This window comes from Megalopta genalis, chromosome 14, assembly GCF_051020955.1.
Source record: "Megalopta genalis isolate 19385.01 chromosome 14, iyMegGena1_principal, whole genome shotgun sequence".
In the NCBI taxonomy this organism is placed as follows: Eukaryota; Metazoa; Arthropoda; class Insecta; order Hymenoptera; family Halictidae; genus Megalopta; species Megalopta genalis.
In genome coordinates, this window is record NC_135026.1 from 3,491,123 (window position 1) to 3,511,704 (window position 20,582).

At 35.9% G+C, this 20,582-nt stretch overlaps 1 protein-coding gene across 9 annotated transcripts in view; it reads right to left on the reverse strand.

Annotated features, from left to right (window-relative positions):
- Nucleotides 1-4,865, reverse strand: part of LOC117225746 (RYamide receptor) — a 32,053-nt gene extending 27,188 nt beyond the window's left edge. Inside the window, exons 1-2 of one of the 9 annotated variants that reach the window (XM_033479478.2) lie at nt 4,431-4,865; nt 1,785-2,254 (exon numbers count right to left, since the gene is read on the reverse strand). The gene's annotated coding sequence lies outside the window, so the exon portion shown is untranslated. Of the gene's footprint in view, nt 1-1,784; nt 3,522-4,272 lie in introns of those variants that run through there. The other 8 variants (XM_033479477.2, XM_033479479.2, XM_033479476.2 and 5 more) reach the window with 8 other exon arrangements.
- Nucleotides 4,866-20,582: the final 15,717 nt, after the last annotated feature.

The following is a 20,582-nucleotide window of genomic DNA, read 5'->3' on the forward strand; positions in this document are numbered from 1 at the left end:
TGGAATAGTCGAGCGCGTGTCCCGGGCCCGTTTCACCAGCGACGGAAACAACGCGGTAATTCGTAGGACTTTTACATTCATGGCGACGTTGAACGTTACACGCTCGTTCGAAGACAACGATGCTCAACGTCGGAACTGTTTCGCGTGCAATCTTCAGCGGTGTTTTCGCTGGAAATTCAACGGACTCCCGAAACTGTCGAGGGGACGCAAGATCCTAATGATATTATTGGCCGAGCCAGCTGTCCAATCTCGGTGAGCCTAATGCAATTTTTTTGTCCACACCTGCGCCCCTTATCGTTGAATTCTTTCTTTTGGCTCGATTCTTCGACCACGTCTCTCAGACGTGAGAATTGTTTGTGGCTCGATTTTTGTATCACGTCTCTTAGACGTGAGAATTGTTTCTGGTCCGATTTTTTGGCCACGTCTCTCAGACGTGATAATCAATTCTGGCCCGACTTTTTAATCGCGTCTCTCAGTCGTGAGAATTGTTTTCGGCCCAATTTTTGTAACACGTCTCTCAGACGTAAGAATTATTTCCGGCCCGATTTTTTGACCACGTTTCACAGACGTGATATTTATTTCCGTCTCGATTATCTGACCACGTTTCTCAGACGGAGCAATCATTTCTAGCCCCATTTTTTGACCACGTCTCTCAGACGTGGTAAAACACTTCTGACCCGATTTTTTGACCACGTCTCTCAGACGTAGTAAATCACTTCTGACCCGATTTTTTGACCACATCTCTCAGACGTGATAATCACCTCTGGCCCGATCACCCGACCACGTCTCTCAGACGTGTTTGTAGGGCGAAGGGTTAGAATTGTCAATCCCGGATCGATTTGTTCGGCGATTTATTAAGCGTTTGCCGCGGTGATCCGCGAAATTTTTTTTTCAGACGCATCCGTGAACTCCGGTATCACGGAGTTGTGTATAATTAACATCACGGAGTGTCGTAAGCGTCGATGTTCACGAAAGAAAGAATGCAAAACACGACGGAAATGAAACGTGAGTTTATTTAATCGAGGTTGCCCGTGACCAACGAAACACCGTCTCGGCTTCGCGATTGCCTCTCTGATATCTTCCGGCTGCTAATCCGAACCAGCGAATTAAAATTCTCGTGGAACGGAAAAACGTAACGAACTACCAGAAAATAGCTGAATCGCTTTGCATCGAGACGACACAGTGCATCGAATTCATGTCAATAATGTAGCAAACGATTTTATACAGCAATCGAACCGATGCAGTGGATCGAATTTACGTCGAAGTCATCGTTATACACGGTGTTCCAAAACTGCCTCGCAATCCGGAAATGGGGGATTCCTGAGGTCATTTGAAGCAACTTTTTCCTTAGCGAACATGTTCTACGAGGCTTCGTTTACGAAATATCAGCAAAATACGCGGACCAATTAGAGTGCGAGGGTGGAGTGAAGACTTGTGGGGGCGTGGCGCCGTATGTTTTTCGTCGATAACTCGTAAACGACGCCTCGTAGAACATTTTCGCAAAGGAAAAAGTTGCTTCGAATGACCTCAGGAATCCGATGGCCGACGCCAAGGTCAATAAAGTGTCCAAATGTCAAAGTCAACGAAGTGTCCAAGTGTCAAAAGGTCAACAAATTGTCCGAATGTCAAGGTTACCAATTATCAGGAGGAGTGAAAAAAGGAGTCAAAAAGAACCTTGTCAATGATCGAATTGCCACCGAAAATAATTGAAACCCTTTCAGTGTCAAGAGCTTTCCCCGGAGGCCAGCTGCACGAAATAAAGCGCGCGAATAAAGCCGACTCACCGATCGGTCCGGCGTCCACTTGAAGATCGATCATGCAGTCCAAGGACGACGTTGCCCGGCAGTCGGATGCTTCCGCGCGAACGATCTTAATTTCCCGTGTCCCTCTGCCCGGATCAGCGCGAGCCGAGCATCGTTTGGTCGCACAGAAAGGGCTTTCAATCAGAGTCAGAATTCCGGTTGCGTAGATGCGACGATCGACCAGGACTGCGCCGTCATTTTCAGCAGCGTTGCGCCTATTAGCTCGCGGGACACCTGGTCCACAGGACCGTTACGGTAATGGAGTCGATTAACCATCGGGCAGGGAACGTAACATCGTGGCGGTCGTGGAAGCGCCAAGCGGCTCGTAAAAATCAGCTCCGAGACGATCTGATCGAAACGTTCTGGTCTTGTAAGTAGCTTTCGAGAACGATCCAGGGATCTTGAAATTGGCTGACCCGATGGTTGGAAAGCGGTATTTTTAGTTTTGAGACCTGCTGACGGAGAGGTTCGATGATTCGGCTCGGTTGATTAGAGAGTTAGCTACTCGGCGAGGGTGATAGTTGTAGAGATAGGTAGTTGGTGAGATAATAACTTGGCAAGTTAGCTGCTTTGGAAGCTGGCTACGTGGGAAGGTAGCTGGATGGTAAGGTAGCTAAGTGGCGAGACTGCTAGGTGGCAAGATTGCTAGGTGGCAAGACGGATAGATAGCAAGACAGCCAGGTAGCAAGGCTGCTAGAGAGCAAAATAGCCAGGTAACAAGACAGCAAGGTGACAAGATAGCTGGGAGTTAAGATAGCTAGGTAGCAAGGCACTAGGTAGCAAGACAACTAGACAGCAAGACAGTTAGGTAGCAAAATAGCTAGGTGGCAAGATAGCTAGATACTAAGACAGCTAGGTGGCAAGACAGCCGGTTAGCAAGACAGCCAGGTAACAAGATAGCTAGGTACTAAGACAGCCAGGTAGCAAGATAGCTAGGTACTAAGGCAGCTAAGTAGAAAGATAGCCAGGTAGCAAGACAGCTAGATAACAAGACAGCTAAATAACAAGGCAGTAAGGTAGCAAGACAGTTAGACAGCAAGACAGTCAGGTAGCAAGACAGCTAGACAGCAAGATAGCCAGGTATCAAGACAACCAGGTGGCAAGATAGCTAGGTACTAAGACAGCTAAATACGAAGCTACCAACTCTACAAGTCAGCTACCTAGGAAGTTAGTTGTTTTGTAAATTAACTACTCGTTAAGCTAGTTACTTTGCAAGTCAGCTACTTAGTAGGTAAACTGTTCAGCAACTTAGCTACCCAGGAAGTAAGCTGTTTACCTAGCAAGGCAGTTATCTACTTAGCAAGTTGGCTACCTAGCAATGTAGCTACTTAACAAGTTAATTAGTTTGCAAGTAAGCTACTCAGCTACGCAGCTACTCAGCAAAATAACTACCTGGCAAGTTAGCTACCTAATAAGTTAGCTATTCAACAATTTAGTTGGGTAGTAAGTTAACTACTTAATAAGTCAGCTACTTAATAAGTTAGCTACATAGTAAATTAGTTACTTTGTAAGTTATTTACTTAGCAAGTTAGAAACCTATCAAGATAACAACTTATCAAATTAGCTACCTAACAAATTAACTACCTAGAAAGTTAGTTATCTAGTAGGTTAGCTACCTAATAGTTAGCTGTCCTAGTAAATTAGCTACTTGGAAAATTAGCTACCTATCAAGTTAGCTACATATTAAGATAGCAACCTATCAAGATAGCAATCTATCAAGTTAGAAACTTATGAAGTTAGCTACCTAATGAGTTAGCTATCTAGTAAGTTAGCTACTTGATAAGTTAGCTACTTAGCAAGCTAGCTACCTATCAAGTTAGTAACTTATCAAGTTCGAAACCTATCAAGTTAGCAATCTATCAAGCTAGTAACCTACCAAGTTAGCAACTTATCAACTTAGCTACTTAGCAAGTTAGCTACCTATCAAGTTAGTAACTTATCAAGTTCGAAACCTATCAAGTTAGCAACTGGACAAATTAGAAACCGATTGAATTAGCAATTTATCAAGTTAGCAACCTATAAAGTTAGCAACTTATCAAGTTAGCTACCTAGTTAGTTAGCCATCTAGTAGGTTAGCTATCTATCAAGTAAGCAACCTATCAAGTTAGCAACCTAGTAAGTTAGCTATCTAGTAGGTCAACTACCTAAGCTATCCTAGTATGTTAGCTACTTAGCAATTTAGTTACCTATCAAGTTAGCAACTCATTAAGTTAGCAATCTATCAAGTTAGCTACCTAATAAGTTAGCAATCTATCAAGTTATCTGCCTAATAAGTTAGCTTTCTAGTAAGTTAGCCATCTATCAAGCTACCTAGTAAATTAGCTACCTAGTAAGTTAGCTACCTAATAAGTTATCTATCTAGTAAGTCAGCTGTCTAGAAAATTAGCTACTTAGCAAGTTAGCTATCTATCAAGTTAGCTACCTATTAAGTTATCTACCTATCAATTCATCAACCTATCAAGCTACCAACCTATCAAGCCATCTACTCAGCCAAACAGCCACACAACGAGTCAGCTGCCAAGGCGTTCAGCAACGGCGGTCCGAATGTCCGGAGAACGCCGCGTCCGCGATTAGACTTTCAAGTCCTCGATTAGGGTCACGTGTAGCGCCGATTAATGCCGCACAAACCGCGCACAACCATTCGCTGCCACGGCCGGTCCCGTTGTCAACAATCGCTGCTAGGCCAGTTGCGGCCGACACGTATGGACGTCGACAGCGATCCGATCAAAGGACTGCCGCGCCTGGGGGACACTTTTCTTCCTCGCGTCACTCACTTCTTTATCGCTCCGACATCTCGTTCACAATACCACATCCGATCGGATCACTGCGGTTGCTGGAAGCGGTGTCGCGCGAATCGCCTTCTTTGCTCTCGCATCGCTAGCTTTTCCTTCGCCTTTCGACTACTACGTTGCGATTAGGGATGCTGCGCGGAGGATCCTCGACGGCGTACGGGCACGGGGATTTCCGGTTCACTCGAGGATCGACGGATCCAGGCGCCGCGATCGGCCGGCGTGTCGCGCAGATCCGCGCTTTCCGAGCACTCGCGACGAAATGTCGTTGGTTCGTCAGGACCCGCGCGGTGGGGCGCGCAGTCTTCCGCGGGCTTTTCCTCGTGGAAGGAGATCATCGTCGAACCTGCGCTCTCCGTGACCCTGCCAGCTGTTCCGGCGCCGATCCGCGCGCCTCGATTCTCACCCCGCGCCGGTTTCCATCTACGCGCGCGACTTTGCTCGTTTCCGGAAATTTACGTTTGAATAATGACCGGGCCTCGTTCGCCCGCCGATAGAGCAGCCTTCCTCTCAACCCCCGCTCTCGTTCCCTCTTTCTATTCGGTCCTATTTTTCGACTATTGTGCGCCGCGAGGCATTCACGACGCGACTCGACGACCGGCGAAACTGCTTCGAGAATTCGGGGATTTATGGGACCGTTTATGGCTGCGGTTTTATTGGAGGTGCGGCGATCGATGCGCGGAGACGTCGATGGTGTTGCTCGGCTTCTTGAATTCTAACGAAGATACCGGGTTTTATTTAAATTAATATTTAATTTAATTTAAATTAGTGTGAGGGGAGTAGTTTTCTTTTTTTTTTAGAGGGAGTCGTTTTTTATTCTTCAAGTTGGTACGGATTCGAATGTCTGTGGAAGTGGTGGATATTTTATTGGGGGGCGGGGGGCAGTTTGGTTAGGAAGGATTTGAAGATCGAAGCTTCGGCTTTGAAATGATTCATGGTTCGTTGGTTTTCGGTTTTTTTGGACAGAGTTATGAGAGTTTGAGTAGCGACGGGCTTTCGAGATTTGGGATTATTCGTGGAATGTTGACAAAATATATTTGCGTGGCGATATTGTGGATATATTATTAATAAAACATTGTGAATATGTTAGGACTGCAATATTGTGGATATATATATTGAAAATGCAAAATTGGGAGCATATTATTAAGGAAATATTATGTATTATGCATATTGAAAATGCAAAATTGTGGATATATATTGAAAATATAAAATTGTGAAGATATTATTACTGCAACATTATAAATATATTATTAATGCAACCTTGTGAATATATATTATTAATGCAACACCATGAATATAATTCTAATGCAACCTTGTGAATATATTATCAATGCAACCTTGTGGATATATTATTAATGTGACCTTGTGAATATATTATTAATGCGACATTGTGAATTTATTATTAATGCAACCTTCTGAATACATTATTAACGCAATATTGTGAATATATTATTAATGCAACATTATGAATACGCTATTACTGCAACATTGCGAATATATTATTAATGCAACCTTCTGAATATATTATTAATGCAACATCATACATATAATATTAATGCAACATCATGAATATAATATTAATGCAATATCATGGATATATTATTAAAGCAACATTGTGAATATATAGTTAACGCAGCCGTCGCGACCGTGCATTATGATCGCAATACTGTCACCGTGCGTTCCCAAACTGCGTTTTCCCGGTACGTGCAACATTATCGAGAACGCGTCAATCTGTGCCGTGAACGTTCAATAATATCGACAATATTATATCGACAATATACATATATCGACCGTCTGAGCCTGAACGCTACTTAAGAGAAGGTGTAACGGGACCGAGACGGGGGGTGGACACGCGTCATGTCGGTCCTCTGACCATGCATAATTACTTTATCCTTTGTAGCCTCATCTGCAAAGTGGAGTAAGTATTTTCACAAAGCAGCTATCGCGCGCTTTTAAGAATGATATTAATGAACGTCCAGACAGAGAGAGACAGCGAGAGAAACGTGGAAATACGTGAAAAAAGTTGGCATAAATCTAGGTAATGGGTCGTGTATAAATCAGACGTGTTACGTAATTTCCACTGTTACTGGAATTGCACGGTGGAAGAAAAAACGGCCAACAATTTTCGCGAGGGAGGGGTACAGTTTGTTTAAATGACGATACATTTGCTCGAATAACTGCGCGCGTAAATCTGTGGAAAACAATTGCTACGAGATTCTGCCGCAGGGTTTTTTTGCTCGCGGTGTTGACATATTTGTTGAAATTTTCGATCGTAAGCCTGCGAATGATTTCAATAGGCAGCTGCGCTAAATGAGATAAGTGGTTGTTTATTGTATCGGTTTTAAAGCATTGCCACGCTTTCGATATTTTCGAGAGCTGTTTCATTTTAACAGGCGCATGATTTTTCACAGAGTTATATCATTGTTTTGTTCCGTTCGGGACGCAAATCTTTTGTATTTCGTGAGAAGGGAAATTGTTTAGAATGCTCAAGATGTAACAATATTGGTTTGCATAATATTAACCGACTCTTTCAGTTATATGATAATAAAGTATTGTGTATTACTATACATATTTGTGTACTATTATATTACTATATTATTATAGCGTTATATTATTATATAATAATATAATATAACAATATTATTATATTATTATATTATTACAGTATTATATTATTATATTATTATATCACAATATCAGTAAATTACTATATTACTACATTAATATACTATTATATTATATCAGCATTATATCACTACATCACTAAATTACTATATTATTACTATTATATTACTACATCACTATATTATTATATTAATACAGTATCATATTATTATATCACAATATCAGTAAATTACTATATTACTACATTAATATACTGTTATATTATATCAGCATTATATCACTATATCACTAAATTACTATATTACTACATTAATATACTATTATATTATGTCAGCATTATATCACTGCATCACTAAATTACTATATTATTACTATTATATTACTACATCATTATATTATTATATTAATACAGTATCATATTATTATATCATAATATCAGTAAATTACTATATTACTATATTAATATACTGTTATATTATACCAGCATTATATCAGTATATCACTATATTATTATATTACTACAGTACCATATCATTATATCACAATATCAGTAAATCACTATATTACTACATTAATATACTATTATATTATGTCAGCATTATATCACTACATCATTAAATTACTATATTATGTCAGCATTATATCACTACATCACTAAATTACTATATTATGTCAGCATTATATCACTACATCACTAAATTACTATATTATTACTATTATATTACTACATCATTATATTATTATATTAATACAGTATCATATCATTATATCTCAATATCAGTATATTAGTATATTACTATATTAATATACTATTATATTATGTCAGCATTATATCACTATATCACTATATTATTATAGTATAATATCATATATAATATATTATAGTATAATATATTACTATGTTATTATATTATTGTATTATTATAGTATCATATCAATATATCATTATATCACCATATCACTATATTACTATATTATTACAATATTAACCATTATATCACGATGTCACTATGTTATTATAAATATTATCTTAATATATCATTATATCGCTATATTACTATATTATTATATTATTACAATATTATATCACTATATCACTATACTACTATATCACCGTATTATTATAATATTTAATATTATATTATACACACTTTTGGCCATGTAAACTCGTGTTTGAAAATTTACAACCCCGTTTAATATTTAACGTTGAAATAATCACTGATTCTTGATGTATCCGTCGCACTATTTTCACTGGCATTCGAACAAGGTCCCTAGACGGACATTGTAATAATTGCAACAACTGTTTGGCATGGACGAGCGAAACGAAACTGCTCCTTAGAAACGGCAACCGGTATGACAGGTTCGTAAGCCGGTGCAAATACGATCCTTGACAGTGGCGCAGTGATAAATGGTCGCTCCAAGCTAACAAGCTCGTTAGATAATGCAAGACTAAATCATTTTCAGAAAGAACTTGTTTCTACCCAGAAAACGGCTCGCCGATAAGCTTGCAATTTCGCGACGGCTTCGATTAGTATAATAAGTTAATAATATAAAATATAAGTTATAAAATTTTGTATAAAATTGTATAAAATTCAATAAAAATTTTTATAAAATTATATAAAATTTTGCAAACATTCTAAACGGTATAAAATTCTACAAATGCCATGATAAATTGCAAATCTTGCGAAGGTTACAATAAATTAAAAATTTTATAAAACATAACATTTTTGCGAACGTGTTCCGTAAAACGATATAAAATATAAATATGAGATACACGTTCATAAAGCAAAAATTATTTTGCAAAATTACATTCAAATGATTTTTTTTTAACTCGAAAATATCAATAAAAAATTATTGAAATTTACTGTTTAACAAATGCAAAAAATATTTAATCGTCGCCAGCTAAGAATCGCTATTTTTTAACTATTTTCGGTGAAAATTCCATCGCGATATCTCTGTTCGCTCGAAAGTTATAACAATTTGTAGGTGAATTCTGCGAACCGGACCACTGCGCGGCTATTAATTTATTTGAAGAAGGCCGACAGAGTCAATGCGGCACAGCGATCGTCGCAGCAACAAAGGCATTCAATCACTTTGCAGCGCACCGTGTAACGCCACTCTGCGCTGAATTATGCATTCGAGGACGCGGCGTATTGGCCAGAACGGATTTCCAAAGTTGCTTCGGGAAATGATTGAACCTTAACGAACCCCCTCGAACGGTGCTCGAACCCTTTCGAAAACAACGTCGAATGGAAAAACTGTGCAAAAAAAAAGTAGGAAGAAGACATCGCTTTTTGGCGAGCTTGAAAATTGAAACCGGAATCGAATAATACAGGTAAATAAAACGGAGCTTTTTACGGCACGATTGGGAATTCTGTTTATGGAAGAGTTCGTATAATAGCTGTTGAAATTGCTGACCGTCGAATCGGCGGCGACGCGCGCTGCCAGTGAAAAGCCAACAGAAAACGTGACTGAAAATTTGATCGCGACCATTCAGTAAGCATCGACCGAATCGACGCATTCACGCAATTGTATCAACAAACTGCCAACAAATTCAGCGGTTGTTCGAATTATAAAAAATATGTTATATTATGTAACTAACATAAAATTATTTTATAATTATTTTATAATTATTTATTATTAGTACGATATATTTTATTATATATAATAATAATAAAAGATTTATATTATAAATAAATATATATAATAACAAAATATATTATATATAATAATATATAATAAAATATATATAATAAATTATGTTTAAGGGTTGCCGAACCCACCGCCGAAAAATATCGTAGCCTAGATAAATTTTTGCGAAAAATTTAATCAACTTCGATCGACGATAGCTACGCGACAAATCATCGTATAACGACGTTTTTTCTCTCAAATTAAAGCTTGAAATCTCTTCTTTCGGGCACCGTCTTCGATTTCAAGTATCATACGCCCTCGCAATTCGGCAACCATTTAAATGTAACCAAAGAAAAACTACCCCTTTCTGCGCTGCCATACTAAGAACTACCAAGTTTAACGAAACGCACAGACTCTAAAAATTTTTTTTCCGAGATTCCGTTCACTGTAAGACAAAGACCGATCCTTCCTCTTCGATTCAAGCAAAAACAAACGCCGCTGCGATTTTTTCTCGCGAAGTTACAGCGCTTCAAAGTGACCCTTGTAGATCCCATCCGGAAGGGGTTGGTTTTCCCATGGTTATGTTTAAATGACTACAGCGGCGAGGGTGCGTCGTACTTAAAATTGAGAAAAGCTGTCTCAAAGCGGAGATTTCAAGCTTCAATTTAAAAAAAGCGTCGTCATCTCGCGACGCTTTTTCGCAGAGTTATCGTCGGTCAAAGTCGGCCGATTTTTATCGAGACTTTCTCCCGCACTGGAATATTTTCCAGCGCGAATCTGATTTATTTATTTACCGTTGCTTTAATGAGAAAAAAGATTCGATTCGATTGACAGATACGAATGCACAGCACTGTCGCAATCGGGCACATGTTGCCTCGATATGCCGATCGCAGACGCCGACAGACGCGTTTCCTTCTCCGCGCGGAGCAGCAACGTCGGAATCGATTCCCATTGTTGTAACGAGGTTTTGTTACACTCGCCGGCGGAACAAAGGGCCTAGATCTCGCGCCGAGACGCATCTGATTGCTTACGATGTTCATCAATCCGCGGTCTCGCTGGTCCCTCGCCGCGGGCGCTCTTTCTGGCGTTCACCATTGTCTGAGCCGTGGCCCCGCAACGTCCGGAAAAGAAACGATAGACATTTTTCGCGTGCGATTATTCCGCCGAACGCGCGCTACGTTCAAGGTGTCAGCTATTTCTGCACGGTGCACGGAGCATTCCGACCTCGGCACTTTGCGAAAGAGCCGATGCTACGCGCGGAATACTGCCGCATCATTGCCGAGAAGCGGATGCAACGATATGACAGCTTTATACACACGTGCTAGAATCGATTAGGCGATTTGTAATACAATATTGACATTGGGAGGATTTTTGTATGTTTTTGCGTTCTCCTTGATTTAGTTTTTGATAAACATGATAGTTGTTGTGATATTAATTATATTATCATTATAAGCATATTTAATATAATCATATTTAATAATGTAATATAGTTGAATTTAATATAATATATCGTATATATTACTATATAATTAATATAATGTAATTTAATATAAACATATTTAGTAATTACAATTATATTGATTATATTATATTATAATTGTAATTATATTGATTATATTATGTTATAATTATAATTATATTTATTATATTATATTATAATCATATTATATTATTATATAATGTTATAATTATATTTATTATATTATATTATAATTATATTGTGTTATTATATTATTAAATATTATAATAATAATATGATAAAGTATAATAAATTAGAAAATGTTTACAAGAGTAGAATAGTGATTAAATAACAGCTGGCTGCTGCAAAATTGGCGCATCCGTTTCTCCGTTTATATCGTAGATTTCAGATAATTGGTACAAAAGAAGATTTCTTGATTATTAATTAATCACTGTTGCTATGTCTCATCCCGGAATTCCAAGAATCACGAGTCTAATAGAAGCAAATTCCATAGCATACGCGCTGGGAAGATGCTTTTGATAGTGAATCCTTCTGCTTAATAGAATAACTCTGACTAGCCGAGGTATTCGGTGCGTCTTGCAATTAGTAACGTCCGCTGAAGTTTCGCGAACGGCCAACAGTCGTTCTAATAGTGCTCGACGTTACAGAGCGGAGACAAGCCACCTTGATTCTGGTTAGGATCCGAAGTTTCGGCGGCTATTGTGAAGGGGGGGGGGTTTGGTTCAGCTAGCCGCTATGTTTTCCTTGCAACATTGTGTTTAGTGATGTAACGGTTCGCGTTTGAGAGGACATTCCACGATGTATGCAGAATGTTGCTTTGATGATGTAGGTATAATATTACAGTGGTAATGTGTTCACAATGTTGCATTGTCAACATGTCTTCACAATCTTGCATTGCTATTATATATGAACAATATTGCATCATCAATACATTCACAATGTTGCATTGCCAAAACATATTCACAATATTACATTGCCATTATGTCTGAACAATCTTGCATTGTATTTATATACCAACAATGTTGCATAATCAATATAACCACAATGGTGCATTATCAAAATATGTAAACCAGGTTGCATTGTCATCATATGTTCACAGCGTTGCATTGTCAATATATATATATCCACAATGTTGCATTACAATTATATATAAACAACATCAATATATCCACAATGTTGCATTGTCAAAATATATGAACCAGACTGTATGGTCAAATTATATAAACAAGGTTGCATTGTCAAAATATATAAACAATGTTGCATTGTCAATATATATTCACAAGGTTGCATTGTTAATATATATATATACACAATGTTGCATTGTTAACAATTATATCATCAGTAACAAATTCCCCAAAAAATCGCTTCACATTTCCAATCCCCAAAAACCTATCGACGTTCAAACTGTCATAACTTCGCGAAAAAAAATCGTACAACGATCAACCATGACTCGTTTCAAAGAGAAAACTGCAGTCTTCAAATCTACGCTAGTATGAATCCCAGAAAAAATTTTCCAACGCATTTACAGACATTTGAATGCGTGGTGCCACGACGGTTTCCTTTCAACATTCTCTCTCTCTCTCTCTCTCTCTCTCTCTCTCTCTCTCTCTCTCGGAGCATCTGAAAGAACATTCCCGCGACCGTCGTCAACGTGGATAAATAAAACATCAGCGTCCTATTTAAACTTTTACGTTTCGTCGCCTGCGCTGCACGCGATATTGCGGAATTTGCATCGTGGCCCAATGTGGCTCGATATTCGTCCTGGAAATTCGACTATCTAAACAGCGAAGGTATATTTAAAACAAAATATTTAAAATAACCGAGTGTTCGTTTATATTAAGTAACTATAATTTCCAATTCCGACTGACTGTCTTTTCATCCCCTCCAACCCCCCTGTTTCGCCGCCAGTTTCCGGCGCGCATTCGTTTCAATTAATTCGCGCGAACAGATTTGCGTTAATACTTCGCCGCCTCCGTTTTGCTTCACAGATACGTAGTACTTGCAAAATTCCACCGTGTACCGTTCGAACTTCCGGAATTCCGTTCGGGAACGCGAGGATCTCTTGGCGAACTCGATGCGCGAATGTTCTAATAACTGACGAATTAAATCGCACGCTCCGATAGGATTCTATGAACAAAGTTATTCATTTGTTTAAACGAAGTCCTGTTATTCGTGTGATATTGACACTGATTATTTGTACTTATTATTTATATATTTTATATGTATTTATATATTATATTATTTATATTTATTATAATATATTTTTATATATTACTTATTATTTATATAAAATTGAGGGTATTTTAACATAATAATGTTTTTATTTATTGGTACGTATTATTTATATAATACTAATACTATTTTCACATAATATATATATATATATATATATTAAATTATATATTATATTAATATATAATATCCTTCATAAAAAAAAATTAGTAGCTATCAATTATACAATATTGAGAGTATTATAACATAATAATATTTCTTCATTTATTAGTACCTAGTATTTATATAACATTGATACTATTTTTATATAAAATATATTAAATTATATATTATATCAATATATATATATATATATATATATTAGATATAATATTAATATTATATCCTTCATTAATTAGTACCTATAATTTATACAATATTAAGAGTATTTTAACATAATATTTTTATTTATTAGTACCTATTATTTATATAATATTAAGACTATTATAACACAATAATATCGGAAATATTTCAACGTATTTTTTATTTATTTCTATCTTCCCTATAATCAGATAACATTAATAACACAAACATCTAGCCACGCATTATCCTCCAAAATCCATTCACGCGTTAAATGCCAGCCGGAAATGCGCCTTGCGAAAAGCAACGTGAATTCGTTCAGCAGTGAAAATCACGCGAAATCTGCCGGAAAATACAGCCGATATTTTACGTGCAGCGTTTCTCATTGATTGCGATGATTGTGTAGCATTTCGTCGTGTACACAGAATTGCTCCCGGTTTAATAGTTCGATTTTCGGTCGACAGCGGTGAAAAAATGCTTCCCGTCGCGCGAGACGAAGCGTGTGCCACGCGTCGACGAGAAATCAGACTCTGACAGTGGTAATAGGAAAAGTTTCAATAAGTCCCGCTGCGGCGCCGCGTGGAAAAGATTTCCATGCTTCGCGGGAAATCTGACAGGCGGGTTCGATCAATTTTCTTAATTAAGATTTCCGTCGTCTCCGGACGGCCACGGTTTTTTCTCCACGCGCTGCGTACCGAACGAACTTGCGCATTTTACTCGGTCGCGTGGGAAAAAGTTGATCGAGTTTGCGAAAATTATGGTTCAGAAATGTTTTGATGCTTGAGGAAAAAAACAGGGAATGATTGATACGAACTACTGTACATTCATTTATTTTATTAAATAAAAATAAAATAAAAATGAGTGATGTAAATAATATAAACGATATAAATGATATAAATGATATGAATGATATGAATGATATGAATGATATGAATGATATAAATGATATAAATGATATAAATTATATAAATGATATAAATGATATAAATGACATAAATTGACATAAATGATATAAATGATGTAAATGATACAAATAATACAAGTAATATAAAATAAAATGAAAAATAAATAAAAAGATAAGTAAAGCTGCTGTAAAAATTTCAAAATTTCACATTTACAAGCATTTATTATTATTAATAAATACATATCATCTGTTTGTCAAGATCAACGGAAAAAATATTTAACAACATAAATAAACAATTAATCGGATCTTAAACATCGTCACGAAAGATTAACTATACTCGCTATCGTTAAAGACATCAGGAAATCATTTGGAGGATTATTCAAGCGTGGAAGTCGCCAAGGTTAGGCAAATTCCCCTAATTTCGCTACGGCCTTTTGAAAGCCTGTTAAAGACGGTTATCTCTCTCTCTCTCTCTCTCTCTCTCTCTCTCTCACTTTCTCTCCCTCTTTCTCTCTCTCTCTCTCTCTCTCTCTCTCTCTCTCTCTCTCTCTCTCTCTCTCGTAGTTATTCTCTAGTTCTATAGTATCCGAGCGATTTACTCCGTCATGTGCACGGAAATAATGAGATTTTCGCAGCCCGGCGCGGTACGGCGGTGTCGCCAAACAATCGAGTAAACGAGCCCCGTGGTCTTCGCATCAAGTTTTCATGAATATGCATGCGCATTATATCATTTGTCCCGATGTACGTCCGCGGATTAAACGTGCACGCTGCAACGGTGAATAGCGGCGTGATCTCAAGTTCATAGCGTATACTTCTGTATTTAAGACTATCTCGGGGCGTATTCAAGACGATTTCAGTAATTAAATTTCGTTTTATGGGGTTTTTAAAGGTACTTTCTCTTCATTTGGTGTAACAAAGTTGCAGAACCATGTTGAGGAGCAATGTTGTGTAACAATGTTGGGGAGCAATGTTGTGTAACAGTGTTGAACAGCAATGTTGTGTAACAGTGTTGAACAGCAATGTTGTGTAACAATGTTGAACAGCAATGTTGTGTAACAATGTTGAACAGCAATGTTGTGTAACAATGTTGAATAGCAATGTTGTGTAGCAATGTTGTGTACCAATGTTGAATAGCAATGTTGTGTAACAATGTTGGATAGCAATGTTGTGTAACAATGTTGGATAGCAATGTTGTGTAACAATGTTGGATAGCAGTGCTGTGTAACAATGTTGAAGAGTAATGTTGTGTAATAATGTTGAAGATCAATGTTGCAAAATGATTACTTAACGTTAATATATTCAGCAATGGAAAACCACACATATTACACTAAAATTGCTACTACATTTTCAGACAGTTTACACGAAGTTTTAAATAGTCAAATTTTTCTTAAGAACTGTTTTCTTAGTAGATATAACAATGTGGCTTAACAATGTTCTACAACAGTGTTAAAGAGCAATGTTGCACAACAATGTTTCAGAATAATGTTGCACACCATTGCATCATTGCTCACCAATGAAGGGAACAGTTGACTAGCAATATTGAAGAACAATGTTGAGGAACAATTTTGCACAATAATGTTTCAGAACAAAGTTGCCCGACAATATTTCAGAACAATGTTGCACATCAATGTTAAAGAGCAAAGTTGAAGTCTCGCTTGAAAATAAATAAATAAACTCGCCTCGATTTGAACTAAATAGATAAATTTAGCACGCTGTGTGCGAAAAATTCGTCGAGTGGTCTAACAAAAGAAATGCGACAAGAGAACAATGCGGGACTGTATTACAGCGGCCACATTGTTTCCTTTGTCTCGTTTCCCCGCTCCATCCACCAATTACAGTTCTTTCGATATTGTGCAATTAAGGAGGACAAAAACGCCGGCCGATTAAATGTCGCGCGAAGTAGGTCCAATTTCCTGGATGGCTCGTTTTTCGACAATAAACAACGGTTAAACGATAACGATAACGTACGGAGAACATGCGGCCCAACGACCTCGGCCGGTTCATTGTTGATAAGACCACGGGACCGCGCGTTGCAACACGAAGTGGAACGTTTCGGTCACACCTTTCGCGGCACACGCGTCATCATCTGCGACGACACGTTACAGCGCAAGACGCAAGCATAAATTAACAAGTTAGATTTCAGCGGAAGCTGCATTTGCTTTTCTGTGTGACCAAGGTAGGATATTGTTGAAGAGGAATCAATGAAACCGTGAGGAAGTTGTAGTCACGTGTCAATGAGTCATTGGCAAATATTATCTGTAGTGGAAGCACCGTGATGACGTAACGAGCGATCCAACCTGGGAATAAGACCAGCGCATTAGACGTGACGGCGAAAAGGCGTGGTTAATGTACCGTTGCTATAAAGATCAGTCTTTCGTTTCTTTATGGATCGCGGTGCAGCAGACTTTTTGCTTGCCAACTCGCCAGGAGGAAATTACTACTCCCAGTGAATTATTAATAATTATAATATTAATAATTTTAATTTTTAATCATTAAGAATATTAATAATTCTAGTATTCATAATTTTAATAGTTATAATTAAGGATATTAATAACTTTAATATTAATAATTGTGAATAGAAAAAATTCTAATATTAATAATTATGAATATTAGCCATTCTAATATTCATAATTGTGAATAGTAATAATTCTAATATAAATAATTATGAATATTAGTAATTCTAATATTAATAATTCTAATATTAATAATTGTGAATATTAATCATACGAATTTTAATAATTATATATATAATATAATTATATATATCATACGAATATTAATAATAATAAATATTAATCATTCGAATATTAATAATTATGAATATTAGTAATTATAATATTAATAATTTGCGAATATTAATCATTCAAATATTAATAATTATGAATATTTGAATTATTAATATTAAAATTATTAATATTCACAGTTATTAATATTAATCATTCTAATATTAATAATTATGGACATTAATAATTCTAATATGAATAAATATTAATATCAATAATAGTAAAGAGAGGAATCACGTGTATTTGCAGTTTCCTTACAAACAATGTGAATCGTATAATTGCGCAAAATTTTTCATCGAATCGGTTCAACAATTTCTGAGAATACTTTTTTCACAGTCCCACTTGGAAATCCGTATTTATGCTCGATTTTATTTATGCATCCGTAACTCGCGTGAATCACTGTGAGCATCGAATGAACATTTCCATACATTTTATGCAGTTTCCGAAGGACTATACGCGTGACCATAAAACGTTGTACACACCGTCGACGTCGCGGCCAAAACAAAAAAAAAAGAAAGAACGAGAAGCGTTCGTTACAGCGAAAGGAGAACAAATTTATGGAAACAATGATAGACATTAATTGTTGCAACGGTGATAAACTTTTTTTGGAACTTCGTTGTTATTGATCCACGAACCTTCGGAAGCAGCATTAAATTTATCTACACCCTTTTTTTCGATATCTTTTCTAGGTTCGGAGTTACGAGCTCGTTAATCAAAGGGCGGCCCGGATGAAAGGGTGGGCTGGCTGGGCACGTTAAGGCAGCGTTTCCAATCAAACGCTGAAAAATTGTCCGCACGATTAATGAGGTTAATAATGGAAGCATGCAACGCTTTTCATTGTAATAAAAATATGGATGCACTTTTTTGAAATAATTATAAATATTGCAGATATTTATTCAGAAAATTATTTAAATTGTTTATATTGTTACCAATTACTTCGTTGAATCCTACGTTTAACAGATTAATAATAATAATTATTATAAAAAGGCAAAAATATATCGCATGAATTGGCTGTTTTATAAATAAATGATGATGATTTTATTTCTTAAATAATATTTCACTAGAAATTATTGTTGACTTTCCAAATTAATCCATTCTCGCTGAAATCTTTTAAAAAATTCTTTCGAAATGTGTTTATTTTGTTCAATTCTTAAAAAAATACTGGTATATTATCTTTTTCAATTCTTAAGAAATATTGATAGATTATCTTTTTCAATTCTTAAGAAATATTGATAGATTATCTTTTTCAATTCTTAAAAGAAATATTGATAGATTATCTTTTGCAATTCTTAAGAAATATTAATAGATTATCTTTTTCAATTCTTAAGAAATATTGATAGATTATCTTTCCCAATTCTTAAGAAATTGTTAACGCATTATTCCTTTCAATTACCATAAAATATGATAATATTTCTTTCAATTCCAATGCTCTATTGACGATGATTGTTTCATATATTAAAAATAAAAAATCGACTGGCTAAACAAAATAAAAGATGACAATGTGGACAATAATTTTTCAAATACAATATAACAATTGAATTCGACCGAGCAATTACACTAATTAGCAGATATCATTGCGAACGATCAGCCGGAAAGTTCACCGCGGGCGGCGCGGGGGTAGAGGGGGAAATACAGTGTCAGAAGCAGCGCGGAATATTGAATTTCGTAACTTTGCCGCGCCGAGAATCGGCGTGGTGCGGATTAAAGGAGAGCCGAACAATCGAGTAAATTAATATCCGGGGAATGTTATCTAAATGCGCGTGTCGCCGGCTTTCGACTTCATTTAGGCGAACAACTTTCGTCGCGAAATTCGGCGAATTGAAATTACAAAATGCGACCAAATGCATGTACGCCCGTGAATTTGGCGGGCATCCGAAGTATTTTACAGCGAGACCGATTAATCGAATTTATTCGTCGACGGAGCGTTTTGCATCCGTACGGAGGACGAGATCGCATAATAAATGTCGTTCGCGCGAACCTACCGGCACTCGTCTAATTTACATAGTTCTCCTGTAATCGACGGTACAAGCTTAAGGCTCAAGCATGAAAAATTTCAAATTAATACTACCTTTTTTTTCCTCTCGTGGCACCGATGGAAATTGCTTCCGCAAGTTGCGCGATCGTTGGATCCTCTCTGGAACATTCTTATGCATCGTTGCATAATTAATTCGCGTAGTTAATTTGTGCTTGTTTATAGGAATTTGTGTTTATTTATGATTATTCTTGATTATAAGGTATTTATCGTAATGATGTATTATCGAAATTATATGCAATAATTATATTAAATTTTATATTATTGATATTGTATATTATAATATATATCGTATTATAAAATGATATTAAAATTATATGCTATAATATATCGTATTATACAAGAATATTAAAATTATATACTCTAATATATCATATTATACGATAATATTAATATTATATACTCTAATATATCATATTATACAATAATATTAATATTATATATTATAATATAACATATTATACAATAATATTAATATTATATACTATAATATATCGTATTGCGTAATAATATTAAAACTATATGCTATAATATACCGTATTATACAATAATATTGAAATTATAACCTCTAATATATCATATTATACGATAGTATTAATATTATACAATAACATTAATATTATATGCTATAATATATCGTATTATATATATCGTACTGTACAATAATATTAAAATTATATACTCTAATATATCAGATTATACAATAATATTAATATTATACACTATAATATATCGTATTATACAATAATATTAAATTTATATGCTATAATATATCGTATTATATAATAATATTGAAATTATATACTATAATATCCTATTATACAATAATTTTGCATTTATATACTGTAATATATCGTAATAATATATTATCAATATTATATTCCTATAATATACCGTATTATACACGTCGTTAAAATTATATTCCTATAATATATCATATTATACACATCATTAAAATTATATTC